Here is a 15,313-nt window from a genome sequence, read left to right as displayed (position 1 = left end):
CCTGGTCCTCACCCTACCAATTCAGACAGGGAACCACATTCACACACAGACCACAACTGTGTCCTAAATCCTCGTTCCAGGACAGTCACCAACAAGACAGCCATTCCCTCCACTTCCGTATGTCACAGATTGAACTGTGTCCCCCAAATTCACATGTTGGCACCCTAACCCCTAGTACCTCGGAATGTGACCTTATTTGGAGACACAGTCTTTAAGGGGGTGATCAAGCTACATTAGGTCATGAGGGTGGGCCCTGATCCAGTATGACTAAGCGACTTTATAAAAGGGGGAAATTGGGAGACGGAGACACACGCAGGGAGAGGGCCGCGTGAACACGAAGACAGAGATCGGGGTGATGCTCCCACAAGACACGAAATACCAACAATTGCCAGTAACCACCTGCAGCCAGGAGAAAGGCGTGGAACAGCGTCTTCCTCACAGTCTCAGGAGGAACCTGCTGACACTCGAGCCTCGACTTCCAGCCTCCCGAATGGTGATACGATGAGATGATAAATTTCCATTGTTCAAGCAACCCAGCAGTTTGTGGTTCTCTGACAACAGCCTGATCAAACTAATCCATGATACCGCGGATGCTCCACCTGCAAAATGGGAACAGGAATTCTCATGGCCCTGCCCGTCTCAGGGGTGTTGAGGGGTGACGGCTTTGAAAATGCTCCGTGAACTCCTCACCCACCGCGCCCTACAGCCCGGCCTGTGCTTGGCCACAACACAGGGCCGAGCCTCTCAGGGCAAGACCCGTGCGGCTTCCTAATCTCAACGAATACACAAAACGTTCTTTGTTCCAACAACCTTAGTATGGGCTCAACGGTCTGATCCGACAGTTAGGTCCGGCACATAGTTTGTGAAGAGCTGACGTGAAGCCATTTTAGGATGGCTTTGGGGAAACTGGAAAACTCCTAGGCCTATTCCTTAGGTTTCCGAGCTGCCAGAGTAGACATCTATGGGTCCACAGGCCAAAGAATCTTCTGCATTCTGCATCTCCTGTAGCTGGAAGGAATCGAGTCTCTCCCACCCTTACCCCCACCACACACAAGTGCCAAAGGAGTAGAACTAAAGTACAAAGTAGAACTAAATTCAGGTTGAGTATCGTTTATCCAAAATCTTGGGACCAGAAGTCTTTAGGATTTTGGAATATCTGCATATACACAATGAGATATCTTGGGAATGGGACCCAAGTCTAAACTCAAAATTCATTTATGCTTCATATACACCTTCATATACATGTAGCCTGAAAGTAATTTTATAGCACATTTTTAATAATTTTGTGTATGAAACAAAGTTTTGATTATATTTTGTTGCCTGTCACATGAGTTCAGGTGTGGAATTTTCTACTCATGGCATCATGTCAGTGCTCAAATGTTTTGGATTTTGGAGCATTTCGGATTTTGGATTTTCAGATTAGGGAGGCTCAACTTATGAATTCTTGTCCTATACCAGAGGCAAACTATGGCCCAAGGGTCAAATCCAACCTGGCCACCTATCTTTGAATGGCCCATGAACACAGAATGTTTTTATATTTTTAAATAGTTGAGAGGCAGGGATCAAAAGAAGAGTATTATTTCGTGATGTGAAAAGTACATGAAATTTAAGTTGCAGCATCCACGACTAAAGTGTCACTGCGCACAGCCCCATCCACTCCATCAACGGTTCTCTTGTGCTATCACAACGGAGTAGCATGGACAGAGACGTTATGGCCCATAAGACAATGTTTACTCTCTGGCTTTTTGCAGAAAAACATTTGCCAGCCCGTGTTCTCTACCAGCCTGCAACAGGCAAAGGGCCAGGCGGGATGAGGCTCAGGCCAGAGGGCAGTGGGCATTCACCGGGGTGCCTGATGCCAGCAGGGTTTGCCGAGAGAGGAGAGATGTCGAGAGTGAAGGAAAGAAAACCAGTGGAAGGTGCAGTCCGAGAGGGAGAAAAGAATGAGCCCAACAACAATTTCAAAATTATTTCCTGAGCTGACTCCAATCTCAAAAGAAGGAGGCATTTCTGGTCCCCCTCCGGCAGCACGGTGAGGCCCACCTCCTTCACCACAGGTTAGCACAGTCCGTTCTCAGTTCTCACGAACTGACGTCCAAGACTGCACTGGGATTTCAGGGACTCGCGTGAACTTAACCCCAGGTTTTTCACCGTTTATGGGGGAAGATTATTCCACTCTGAGACAACCAATCTACAAAACTGAGAAAACGAAGCTTTGGTAGATGACCAAAGGCCTTTATATTGAATGTTATCAAAATCCACACTACAAAAACTGTTAACAGATACTAAAAAGTATTTAGGCAAGTACGGGTGATGCGGCCAAGCGAAAGTGTCTGAAATGTCACCTGATCTGTATGGTTGGATTTTCTCATGCGGAATATAGAACCGGTTCATTTACCTTTCCAATAATTACATAAAATTTCAAAGTTTACAGAGAAAGCAACCACGAACATGATGCAACCTTCCTCACACCAGTATTAAACCTATATTGAACACTAAGCACGAAACGGGGGAGCGGTGTCAAGACCAGCAACAACCAGGAACCCACAATGGTTTCATCGACGTTTATCCACCCACGTCCCACACGGTGCAGCTCCCACCTGGCACCTGTGCAGTGTCAGGTGGATGATTTAGCTTCCACTGAGTGGCCGCCTTTCCCGAACGCCCTTCCTCCCTGGCAGAGTGGCAAAGGAGGTCCCTTTTTGTCTCTGTGTATGAAGACGGGGAACGGTGACACACAAACCTGCCACACCTGTGGCCGGAAGGCTGCCTTCTCCTTCCGCTTTGAGTTTCTGCTCCCACTGGCTGGAGCTGGTGGTCCACGTCAGACTGCAAGTGAAAGGTGCCGCAGCCTGCTTGCGGGCCACACGAGAAACACCGTCGTTATGCCCACGTCCAGGAAAGACCTTTACCCAGCAGTTACACTGGAAGATACATGTACGTTTGGCTTTTTCCATTTAAAAAAAATTCTTCTTCTGGGCTTTGACTAACTTTTTCAGCTCACTGACCAATTACGTATGGACCTTCAGGGCTCCACCAGCAGGGCTAAAGGTTTTAATCCAACATTTCAACAATCACCACTTGAAAGGTAATGAAGAAGAACTTCTCAAGGAAGAGTCCTGCGCTCTGCTTCTGACTTTGTAACTGTCTCTCGTGATTACGTGGGGAGATGTCCCAGTAAACGGAGGACTCGGGATATTACCGTGAGTCAAATGTGTGGGGTCACATTTCAGACTAGCTCCATGACCTTTTCTAAACTACCTAACTTTTCTGGACTTTGTTTCCCTCGACTGTAAAACAGGGCTTTCCATCCCATTATATCCAATGAACATGGGTTTTTCTTCTTTTATTTTTTCTACTAGCACATAGACCACGTTGAGGGCAGGCACTCTGTCTTTTTCTTGTTTGAAACATGAAACACCAGACACATAGTGCCAAATACATAGCAGAAACTTCACAAAATACTTGTGAAATTCTTTGAATGAGACGGTGGTTCTCAATCATTAGCGTGTCCTGGACCCACCTAGGGGGCTCATTACAGCACAGATTGCTGCACCTACCCTGAGTTCCTGATTCCGCAGGTCTGGGGTGGGCCTGGGAATGTGCATTTCTAACTTGTTCCCAGGTGACGTCAGGAGCCACACACTGAAAGCCACTGGTATGACGTATCCCAGCTGATAATGTACTTTTCCACTGGATCCCTGGTTATTTTTCACATCCCTATGGGATAGGCAAGACAGGTATCATCATTCTCATTTGCAGGTGGGAGAACTGAGGCTGACTTGGGTTTCAAAGACTCACTCGAGATCAAAAAATGAGAAGATGGGACCATAACCCAGCGTACTTACAAAGCCAACAGCAGCAACCTTGATAAACAGAGTGACGGCAAAGACCGGGAAAGCAATCCGAACACAAAACAGGGGCAGTGAGACAGGATGTTTACCAGTGAGGGCATAATACACCAGTCTGGGTTCCAGCGTTGCATTTCCTTCCTTCTTTCCTTCTTCATGGCAGGTTGTAAAAGCTCCCAAGTCTTTAAAAGCAGGAAGAAGTTAAAAATCCTGCCTAGAATCAGATCAAGAAGAGTTTGTGACTGAGTCTTGAAAGAGTTTATCCTTCGTAACATATCTTGAGGGGGCTGAAAATACTTGGAAAAACTCGGTGTGTCGAAGACTCAGATCTTATTCGAATTTGCTCTCAAATCCTGGCTCTGTCACTGAATGCTGTGACCACAGGCAAGTTTTATCCTTCCTCCTCAACGCTGGGTGGGTCGGTAATAAGTGAGATGACACCTACGCCACGGTCCCTGCGTCGAGTGCTGGTTCCTTTCTTCCAGGACTCCAGGTGGCTAACGCCTCCCTCAGAGTTGTCTCTGCTGTGTGCCCACCCCTCCCTGACCGCAGGGAGAGCTGTCACAGACAGAGGACCACCAGGACAGATGGGGCTGGCAGGGCATCCCAGCCATCTGACCTCTTGGATTCTCCTTCCTGCCGGTCAACTCTTCACCCCGGCAACCTCCGACCTTTGCAACAGTGAAGAGGCCAGAGGGAAAACGCAGGCTGGAGCCACCACGTCAGCCTTTCACACTGACCCAAATTCCCCTCCATGCCTGACTCACTGCACACTGAGAGCCCTCTTATTCAATATTCAGCTTTGCAAGGGGGTCACAGGGGCCCCCACCTTACTGCCGGACTGTTAGAAAGCCTAGCCAAAGCACAGAGCAGCGTGAGGAATGCTTGCTTTAGAAGAGCATCGAGTGATTTATCATTCACTAACCTGATGGCGTATCACAGGCCGCCCCCTTCAGATAACAAATCCTGCCCTCAAAGCATGCAGAGAGACTGGGTCAGAAAGGGAGTCACTGGAGCATCTGCTGAAGCCCAAGACTGAGTAAAGTTAGCAGAAGACCATTCTGTATCTTATTTCCCCAAAACGAATCCTCGGTTTCTAAACCTCCTCGCTGAGATGAGTCCAGTATGTTACCCAGAAACACAAGGCAGTCCCCAGCTTCGAGGAACATCTTACTTTTTAAACAAGACATTTAAAAAAATGCAATCTTCAAAAAAAAAAGGTGGTTTCTTTTTTTTAAATGCAAACTTGAAACAGGCCAGTCCAATGGCCAGCTGCCTGTTGGAGTGGCTCCATTTTGGGAGATGTTTCAATTGGTGGTCACAGGGTTGGGGGACCAACCTCTCCCATTCCACGAGCAGGGCTGGCCAAAGGGCACAGCTACATGGAAAGTCATTTCCCTTAGCGATCCCACAACCTCCTGGCTGCAGTTCAGGTCCCAGTGAGAACACACCAGTCCAGGTGGTTATCCCGGGACATGAAAGGCAGTTTCTGTCTACTATCCCTCTCCCCCAAACAGAGCCATCGGAGCCTCACGGATTAGTCTCTCCATCCGGTGACTGCTCTAAATATTTATTTATTCTTCCCTTTGTCATCAGCAACCATAAATTAGGCGTGAAAGGCTAACACAACTATAAACACAGCTTAAGGTCTCATGGCTGGTGCTTACTTAGCTTAAAGGGACATGAGGTTGAAGAATGTCAACCCATCACTCCGTCATCCTGTGAATCCTCACGCCTTGTACAGTACAGAGAGACTGGTAAGAGAAATAAAAACCCCAGGTCCTGCACTTTAGAAGTTGGAAGAGAAAGCAAGTACCTAAATATAACACAAAATAAAAAGTGGAAGATGCCAAGACATCACATTGCTCACGTAAGTGGAGAACCAGATAGAGAAACAAGCGCTGGATGGAGTGAAGTGACTCGTGCGTCAGAGAAGAGGCCAGTTTGGGCCAACTGGGATCTGAGCATACCCCAAGGAGGGTGCTACGTATAAAGTAGTGACAAACCCCTGTCCAGGTGAGATGCCTGTCATCTCTGTATTCCCCGTCACTCTCCACAGATTCTGACGTTTTCTGATGTTCTTCTAACATCTTCCAACACACGGATGGTTCGTAGTCATTAGGGCAGACCTTGGTAGCTGTCTCAACTCTTGGTGGATGGAGCCAAAATACTCGCCTTTCTTATGATAGGCACAAAGTAAGGACGTATAGAAGGCCACGGCATAGTGCATGCTTGTACAATCAGCTACTCTGTCGCCACACTGTCAAGATATTCTCCAAATGATGGGTGTCATCTGCTGATGCGCCCCCACCCCAGCACACCACGGCTGTGAGCCCCGGCTCGGCCTGCGGGACAGAGAGGATAGGCTGCAGAGAAATACCTGCCGGGGCAGCCCTGGGATCAATGTCCCAGCCTGTCCACTGCCTGAGGGACAATACCAAGGCATATTCTCTTGGTCCTCTAGAGCTGTGGCCCCCAACCCCCAGGCTGTCCAGCAGGAGGCGAGTGGCAGGTGTGCCGGGCAGGTGAGCCCGGCAGTGAGGAAAGCCCCACCTGCATCCACAGCACTCCCCATTGCTCCATCACCACCCGAGGCCCCCAACCCCGGTCGGATGAGCGGTGGCATCAGACCCTCATAGGAATTCGAACCCCACTGCAAACTGCAAACTGCACACACAAGGGATCCAGGTCGCGTGCTCCCCATGAGAATCCGACGCCCGATGAGCTGAGATGGCGCTGCTGCCTCCCTCCATCCGTGGAAAGGCTGTTTCCTGCGAAACCGGTCCCTGGTGTCAGAAAGGTTGGGGACTGCTGCTCTGGAGGGCCCTCAGCACGATGGAGCCCCAGCGGACAGTCACGGTGGCCCTCAGCTCAACAGCTCACCCTGGATCTGCTTTCCCTCTTCCCTCATCTCACCCTCCTGGTACCAACTCTCGCTTGCTGGGACTCGTCACCTCCCCAAAAACATCAGCACCCAAGTCCTTGTCTCAGGCTCTGCTTTCGGGGGTCGCAAACCAGAACAGGTGGCAAATGTGAAACCGGCTTGGACTGTTGGTCTCTTGGCCAGACACAAACATTAGGCTGAGTGACAAAAATGAACTACCCCAGCGAGTTCTGGCCCAAGCCAGTGGGCTATTTTGTATTATTAGAAACTCCCAATTTAGAAAGCCAAGCAAATATGTCGTTTCATTAATAAGAGACATTCATGCTCAGCTAAATCTGGAGAAAAGCAAAGGTTATTTATATCCCAACTGACATTTTTACACTAAAAATACATAAATTCACTGTGGATCACTTCCAGGTGGAGGGCGGCTGGCAGAGCTCACAGTTCCCAAGGGATTCCTGACCCTCAGCGGGGCCCAGATCTGGGCTCGGGCTCCGTGGTCCCAGCCCACGTGTCAGCAGGGAAGCCCACCCTGCGACGTGCCAGAGGGCTCTGCCCCAACGTCACCTCCTCAAATTCTCCCTGCGGCCGGTGGTCCCCCTTGTCTGCGGTTTTGCCTTCCGCATCAAAGGTGGTCCAAAAATACTAAATGGAAAATCCCAGAAATAAAGACAGGGAGACCACATTCACATAACTTTTATTACAGTATATTGTTGTAATTATTACATTATTAGTTATTGTTGTTAATCTTCTCCTGTGCCTAATTTACAAATTAAACTTTATCACAGGTATGTAAGCACAGGAGAAAAACAATTTCCACAGGGCTTGGAACATATCTCCCAAGGATAAGGGGGGACTAGCGCATTACTTTTCTATGGCTGCTGTAACAAATTACCACAAATTTAGTGGCTTAAAACACATTTATTCTCTTACAGTTCTGCAGGCCATAAATCTGAAATCTGTCAAGGCACTGGCAGAGCTGGTTCCTTCTGGTTCCTTCTGGAGGCTCCTTCTGGAGAATCTGTCTGCCTGCCCCTTTTAGCTCTAGCGGGCACCTGGGTCCTGGCTCGCGGCCCCGCCCCCATCTTCAAAGCACGTCACTCACACGGGCCTTCTCCTCTGTGGCCAGGTCTCGCTCTGCCTCCCTCTTACAAAGACACTTGTCATCACATTTAGGCCCATCTGGACAATCCGGGGTGATCTCCATATCTCAAGGTCCCTAAATTAATCACATCTGCAAAGTCCCCGTTGCCAAATAAGGTAACACTCACAGGTGCTGGAGATTAGGATACCAATATCTTCTTTTTTTGTGGAGGGGTTACTCAGCTGACCACACACTCCATCAAAAGCAGTGTACCTTTTCCACTTGTTCCCTCACCGGGGCTCATCTACCACTCTGGACATGCTTTTGTCGATCATTCACTTACTTCCTTTCTCTCCCGCCAGAATAAATGCTCCACGAAGACGAGGGCTGTGTCCTGTTCAGCTGAGCACCTGGAACCACCTGGGATACAGCAGGCTGGGTAAATGTGTGTCGAATGAATGACTTGTAGGGTATCCATAAAGCACAGGTGCAAATGCAGATAAAAGGATGCAGACTTGGAGGTTCTCAAACCCAGTGTGTGGACAAGCAGCAGGAGAAGCACCTTGAAGGGGTTGCTCTAGAAGTCCCGTGTCCAGCATGCCAATGTCTAACAAGCTGAAAAAGTGGTCCTCGGGGCAGGAATGCACCTGTGTTGCTCACTGTTGTGTTCCCAGCCCCTCGGCCTGCGCCCCGCACGCAGTAACATGCCGCATGAATAGTTCCCGTTGCCGAACAGAAAGGAAAGCTTCTCAGGTACCCGTAATCTGCAGCCCGGTTTGGGATCCACTGATCCACTGCCTCCCAGCTGGTCTCAGCTACACCCCTCCACCAACTTGATGGTCCCACCACCTCACCCTGCACCTCACCTCCGTGCAGCATACCTGGCTTATGAACACCAAGTGCCCTGCTCCTCCCTGCCCTGCCCCCTTTGGAGCCAGGCTTCCCTGCCCCATTTGGGGGTTTTCCTCAGTTTGGCCCTACCTCTGTGTCCAGCCTCCTCAGTGCCCACTGGCAAATCCTCACTCCGGCCAGGTCAGCCGCCGCACCCTGACCCTCTCCTACACACATGCCACCTCCTCCCGTTCTTCCTACTGTAGGGAAAGCCTCCTTAATCCCCTCCCTGCCTCTCCTTCAAAGCCCAGCTCACAGGGAGGCTTCCACAAAGCCCAGGTCTCAGTGACAGCCCCCTCCCGCCCACACTCACAGTCCCACTGCACTTCCTCCTTGTGGGTGACTTTCTGACAATCACCTTTGCTCTCCAAGGAAGATGATGTTTACATTTCTCCTGTGTCCTCCAGCTCCTGGGCTTGGATTCTTACAGACCAAGAGTTCAAACCCCAGTGCTACCACTGGCCAGCTGCATGGTACTGACCAGGCTGTTAACCCTCCATGTCTCTCCATTCCTCATCCATAAAATGGGCACACAGTGACCCACAGCCACCGGCCCAGCACGGGCACGAGGAGGTGTGCAACAGGGAAGTGAACAAAACCCGGAAGCCACATGTGTCCACTGGTGTCACCAGCCAGCAAAGAGTAGGCAACACCCCTTCTCAAGTGGGAGAGGCCTGGGGACCCCCAAAGACCAGGATGGAGGGCTGCAAAGTGCAGCCAGGGGCGTTGGGGGTCTCCAGGTCAGATCCAGAACGCCCAGTTAAATTTGAATTTCAGGTACACAACACATGATTTTTTAGTGTATGTCCCCAATCCTCCTGGGTGTCTTGTATTTTCACTTGCAAAACCCAGCACCCCTCTTGGCTGTGCCAGTCCGACCGGGTTTCCCAAGAACTCTAGCCTCACAGGAGCGACGGGAGGAGGCGAGCGGCAGACTCACGAAGGTCACTATCAGAGATGAGCTCCGTGGTATTGCTCCTCATTAACGAGCTGCTTTCCAAAACAGATAAATAAATAAATAAAAATTTTCTTGCTAACTACCACAAGGGATTGTTTCAATAACATTTTCCATCCCAGTGTAACTCTGCAAGACCTCAGAAACAAAGCAGTGACTCCCACAACAAAGCTCACCATGGCAACAGCTCACCTCCATCCCCGAAATCATGACTTCACCTCACATTCCACCAGAGACCCGGTATAGACTGTTCCCAAAGAATCCTTGTGCAAACAAACACCAGTCAACTGCGACTGAATGGCAGGAAATGTAGCAGCTTTTTCTAATTTTAACTTTCTCCAGGAACGCATTCCATCTAAACACGCGGGGCCAATTCTCCCCAAACCCTCGCAGACCACGAATTCCTTTGCAGTCAAGCAACCACCTCCAGAGCCCAGAACTGGGATTTCACGCTTGCTGGTCTGGCCGTGGGGTCCCTGGGCTCCGGGTCCTGTGCTGACTCACTGCACGATGTTCCAAAGTGACTAAGAGGCTGAAAGGAGCTATCTGAACAGGAAGGCACTCCCAGACCAGCGGGCGCGTCGCCGACGGACGGAACAGAGCGCTGAGCAGTCTCCGCCTCAGGAAGGCCGCGCCAAGCAATGAGGACAAACAGAGCCGGGGCCCAGAGGCGAGGGACCGAGGGTACACAGGCCGGGACCGGGAACACTTCGAAAGCACCGTTGTGCAAATTATCCCCACCATGAGGGACAGAGGATTCAGAATGCGCCTCATTTGATTTTAAAAGCCCACAGGGCAAGGGACAAGCTTGGAGGCAACATTTGTGGTGCTCATAACTAAGAATGGCTTATTTTCCAGAAAATTCAGAGCACTCCTACAACTCAATAAGAAAAATGGGCAAAACCCATGAAAAGGATCTTCACATGGGAAGAAACCAGAACAGTCAATAAATTAGCTTGTGGTTAATAATCAGAACCTAAATGAAAAACAAATCAAATACCATTTCACTCCCACCAGGCCATCCCCTCGAAATTAGTAAAGGTGACGACGACAAGCGCGGTGAGGACGTGGAGGAACCTGGCGAACTTGAACGCCGCTGTGGGAGCCGATGCCCAGGTGCGCTCCTGGCAAACAGGTGCACACTGAGCTGCAGGTCATTTACAAAGACCTTCACAGCAAGTGTGGTGTGTGACGGCCAAGGGCTGTCGTTCAGGAGCAGCAGTAAGTAAACTAGGGCACTAACATACAGTAGCGCCCCTGACACAGGATGCCACGGTTTCAGTTACCCTCGGCCAACTTTGGTCCGAAAGCAGGTGAGTATAGCACAGTAAGATATCCTGAGAAAGAGAGAGAACCACATTCACATAACTTTTATTACAATATATTGTTATAACTGTTCTATTACTAGTTGTTGTTAATCTCTTACTATGCCTAATTTATAAATTAAACCTTATCATAGGATGTATGTATAGGAAAAAACACAGTATGTACAGGGTTCAGTACTACCAGAAGTTTCAGGCATCCACTGGGGGTCTTGGAAGGTATCCTCCTCAGATAAGGGGGGACTTACGATGGGAAACGACATAGTAGTGACAGTGGATAAACTAAGCTATACGTATCAGCACAGATGAACTGCAAGGACATGTTTAGCCAAAAAAGAACTCTTGGAAGAATATGTATTAGCTGCCTAGTGCTGCGTAACAAATCTCCCCAAACAACAGGCATTTATTATTTCACAGTTTCTGTAGGCCAGGAATCCAGGTGTGGCTCTCTTTAGGGTCTCCACAGGGCTGCCATCAAGGTCTTGGCCAAGGCTGGGGTTTCATCTCAAGGTTCAACTGGGGAGAATCTCCAAGCTCATCCAGTTGCTGGCAGCATCCAGCAACTGTGGGCGTGGGATGGAGGACCTCAACTCCGTGCTGGCTGCTGGTGGGAGAACACCCTCAGCCCATGCCACGTGGGCCCTTCTGTATGGCCGCTTGTCCCACAAAAGCCAGCAAGGGAGACAGTCTGTTATCCAGGAAGAAGACACAATCTTATGTAACCTAATCACGCAGGGGCACCATCACTTCTGATCAATTCTATTAGTTAGAAGTAGGCTGCAGCCCAGCTTACATCAAAGGGAGGGGAGCACACAGAGTGTGAACACCAGGTGTGGATTACTGAGTCTGCCAGCCACAAATGGAAACTGTGTGGTTCAATTTATATAAAAGTTGAAAACACAAAAAACAAATGATGTTCCTTAGGAACAGAACCTATGTAATAAAACTAAAACACAGTAGGGAAGGACAACTACAAAGTTCAGGACCATATACCTTAAATACTTCAGGTATATTAGATAAACACATTGGATGAGAATAAGCTGAGATTGGAGGAGCACAGTGAATGTCAAAGATAAAGGTGACATCCCATTTCCTGGCCTGGGTTGTGGCTACACAAGTCTGTACAAATGTTTGATGTTTCTGTGATTCTTTAATCATCCCCAGATATTTTCAAATACTGTTTGTATTTACTCAGAGTTTAGGGACCACAAGGCTTGGCCCCTTGGCACCCCATGGAACAGTGAGGACAGGTGCTCTGCACCCTGCAGGACTCCTGTGGGGCATCCCCGCCTCCTGCCCGCCTTGCCTTGCAAAGAAACCAGCTCCGACCCAGAAGCAGGGCCACCACCCAGAAATCCTGCTCTCCCTCCTTGCCAAACTGAATTCAAAGGCCTCCAGCCTTACCTGGTGCTAAAGGTTTTCCTCCGGGAGGTTCAGCCTGTTCCTCCGGGCTGAGAATGACTCCAGGGGCTCGCCCCACTTCCGCCCTTCAGTTTCCAACACAGGCCGTGAATGCTGCAGAACCCGGTCTCTCTTCATTGGGCCAGGGCTCCCCTCCAGGACCTTGAAGCACCCTATTGTTGGGGGGGGGGGGTCTGTCCCTTTCGAGGCCGCCGAAAACAACAAAAATCGATTGCTGGAAGTTGGGAGTCTCCCAGAACCACATCCTGTTTGGCCGCAGCAGTGATTCAATCATGCCAGTGCTGCCCGGACAAAAGAACTTTCTACGCAGGCTTAAAGGAGAGACATGATGCCTGCAGCAAGGAAGGAGCCCAGCCAGAGTTCACTGAACCGGTCACGAGCACAGAGTGCTGGACAGACGGCCAGCAGGGCAGGGAACGGACATCTAGCCCTGCAAGGACAGCAGTGGCAGGGACCCTGCATTTTCACCCAGGCTTCGGCACCCACACGCCGCTGTACAGGCTGCCAGATACTTGTCGAATGAATGAATAAGTAAATGTAACTCTCCTCCAGATGGGGTGAGGAAATGCCAAAATATAAACAGACCATCTGGGAGAGACGGAGTTGCCACTGGCAGCAGAAGGGCAAAACCCTGGTGACACCCTTCTCGCCTGAGATCAGAAAGGCAAGTGCAGGGATCCTGTGTGTGCACGTGCACACGCGTGTTTAGTTACTTTCCTCGTGTGGGGCTCACTCTCTGTGCACTGACTAATTGCATAAGCAGAAAACATCCGACAGAGCAGGCACCTCGGTGTGGCGGTGAATATCTGTACATACTTTAATCAGCCATCTTTGGAGAAGAGACAATCTCATTCTGTTTTCCATCTGCCAGCCCTAAGCGGCTAACGGGATTAGTGGGGGCCTTGGCCCCGGGTCCGACACCTGCCAGTCGCTCCAAAGCCTGTTGCTCTGGGCTCTGAATTTCAGAGCGGTTTAATAATGCACCATTGTCCCCGCCGCTCTGCTCTGTTTCTCAGGTTCACTTGGCAAAAAGATGAACCGTGTCTGTGTTTAGAAGCTCCTCACAGGCCGGGAGAGCGGCTCACCTCCAAATGGCCAGAAAGAACAAAGAACACACCAGGGAAGAGAGACAGGCCTCAGCCGAACGAACGCCGTGGCCCACCCAGCGAGGCTTCGTAGAGAAGGGCAGGTGCTGGCCAGGGTGTGGGACCCGGCGCTCCTCCCTGGCAGGGGTGCTGCGTGTCGCCCGAGGCACTGGGATTCGGACACCAGCCGTGGTCACACCACACAAGGCAGACGTGAGCACAGAGGGCTAGGCCAGTTTCCCCATGAGCATCTTACATGAGCGTGGTACGTTAGTCAGAATTGATGTCACTATGTTATTATCAAAGAATAAAGCCCATTCTTTATTCACATCTTAGTTCCTCCCTAAGGTCATTTTTTCCATTGCAGGAGCCCACCCAGGATACCACATGACATTTCCTTGTCGTATCTTTTTAGCTGTGACATTTCCCCAGAAATCACTTGTTTCTGATGACCTTGACAGTTTGGAGGAGGACTGGTTAGGTGTGTTGTAAGATACCCCTCAGTTGGGATTTGTCTGATGTTTTTCTCCCTATTAGTCTGCGGTTATGTGTTATTTAGAGGAAGACCACGGAGGGGACATGCCCTGCTCATCACTGATACCATCAACCCGACTTAGCGCTGTGACGCTGACCTTGCTCACCTGGCCCAGCCTCTCTCAACCCCTTCCCCAGGCCCCGAGTTCCCTCTCTGCTCACTGCCCACTCAGTACAAAACAAGAAGCCCAGGTCCAAGGGGCAGTTGCCCTGGCTTAACCGCAGGCAGCCACGTGTAAGAGAGGCCTTCTCACCTTGCACACCCCTGCCCTGTCACCCCACAAGGATTTAAGTTGGCTACTGAGAACTACCAGCTAACTGTAAGCTCAACACGAGTTTAAAATTGGAGTGACTGAATAAATAAATAAAGGTGAAAACCTGGCCTGTGTTTATAAAAAGGCAATTTCTAGGAAAAGGGCCCAGATACTACGTGCCCTGCCTAGGCCCTTTAAGCCTGTCCAGGTGGTTGGTGCTGGAGTGACCTCGGCCCCTGCAGGAGCTGCTCTTCGTGGGGAATGTGGGGTCTGTGGGTGACAGCGGGCCCTGTGCCTGGAGATGCAGCCCCACACACATCCCAAGCACTGAACCTGGCTGCAGACCCCTGCGCTCTGGGGTCAGCCTTCACCTCGGAGTTTCTGTAGGGACTTGGGAACGCGGGCTGGCAGATAGGAGAATGAGGCCAGAGGAAAGAAACACCCTCTCTTAAGCAGAGAAGCAGGGAAGCCGCTGGGGGCAGGGAAAGTTAAGATCAAATACTCTTCTCGGTCAAGCTACTTTTGTTTAATTTTTGACTCCCAAAGCTTGGGTGAACTGCTCGGTGCCTCAGTTTCCCCATATGCTGAATGAAGAGGCTTACAGTGCCTGGCTCACAGGTAGGATTCTAGAATTAGGCATGAGTTCCCCAGGTGAGGTGAGGAGGAAAGCCCCAGTAGACAATGGGGTTCAGACGCTGGATGGGAAGGACTGCTTAGGTGCACCCAGACTGCTGGGCTCACGTTCTGTCGCTACGACCTCAGCAAGTGACCGAGCCTCCCTGGGCCTGGCTTCTCCACCTGCAAAAGGGAGAGCAGTGGTGGGTGCAGGCAGGGCACCGTGAATCGGGCGCTGCCTCTGCTGAGCTGTGCTGCTGTTACTATTTCAGAGGCAGGAAACCAATTCGTTGTGGGATAACAACCCAACCAAGAACAAACTGCCCAGCCCCCAACCCCAGCTCTCCACCTGTTCGACTCCACTGGGAATATTCAATTCCTGCACCAGACTAATTCAGAGAAATACATTCCAAGCC

General features: G+C 50.3%; 1 protein-coding gene across 2 annotated transcripts in view; it reads right to left on the bottom strand.

Annotated features, from left to right (window-relative positions):
- The window catches only part of SH3BP4 (SH3-domain binding protein 4), an 87,029-nt gene that overhangs the window by 52,998 nt on the left and 18,718 nt on the right, over nucleotides 1-15,313 (bottom strand). Inside the window, exon 1 of one of the 2 annotated variants that reach the window (XM_012648862.1) lies at nucleotides 400-448. The exons of the other annotated variant lie outside the window; for it this stretch is intronic. The gene's annotated coding sequence lies outside the window, so the exon portion shown is untranslated. Of the gene's footprint in view, nucleotides 1-399; nucleotides 449-15,313 lie in introns of those variants that run through there. 2 annotated transcript variants of the gene reach the window in all.

Source organism: Propithecus coquereli, unplaced genomic scaffold, assembly GCF_000956105.1.
Source record: "Propithecus coquereli isolate 6110/MARCELLA unplaced genomic scaffold, Pcoq_1.0 Scaffold295, whole genome shotgun sequence".
Classification (NCBI taxonomy): domain Eukaryota; kingdom Metazoa; phylum Chordata; class Mammalia; order Primates; family Indriidae; genus Propithecus; species Propithecus coquereli.
The sequence above is the reverse complement of the archived record's forward strand: the minus strand, read 5'-3'. Positions and strand labels throughout refer to the sequence as shown.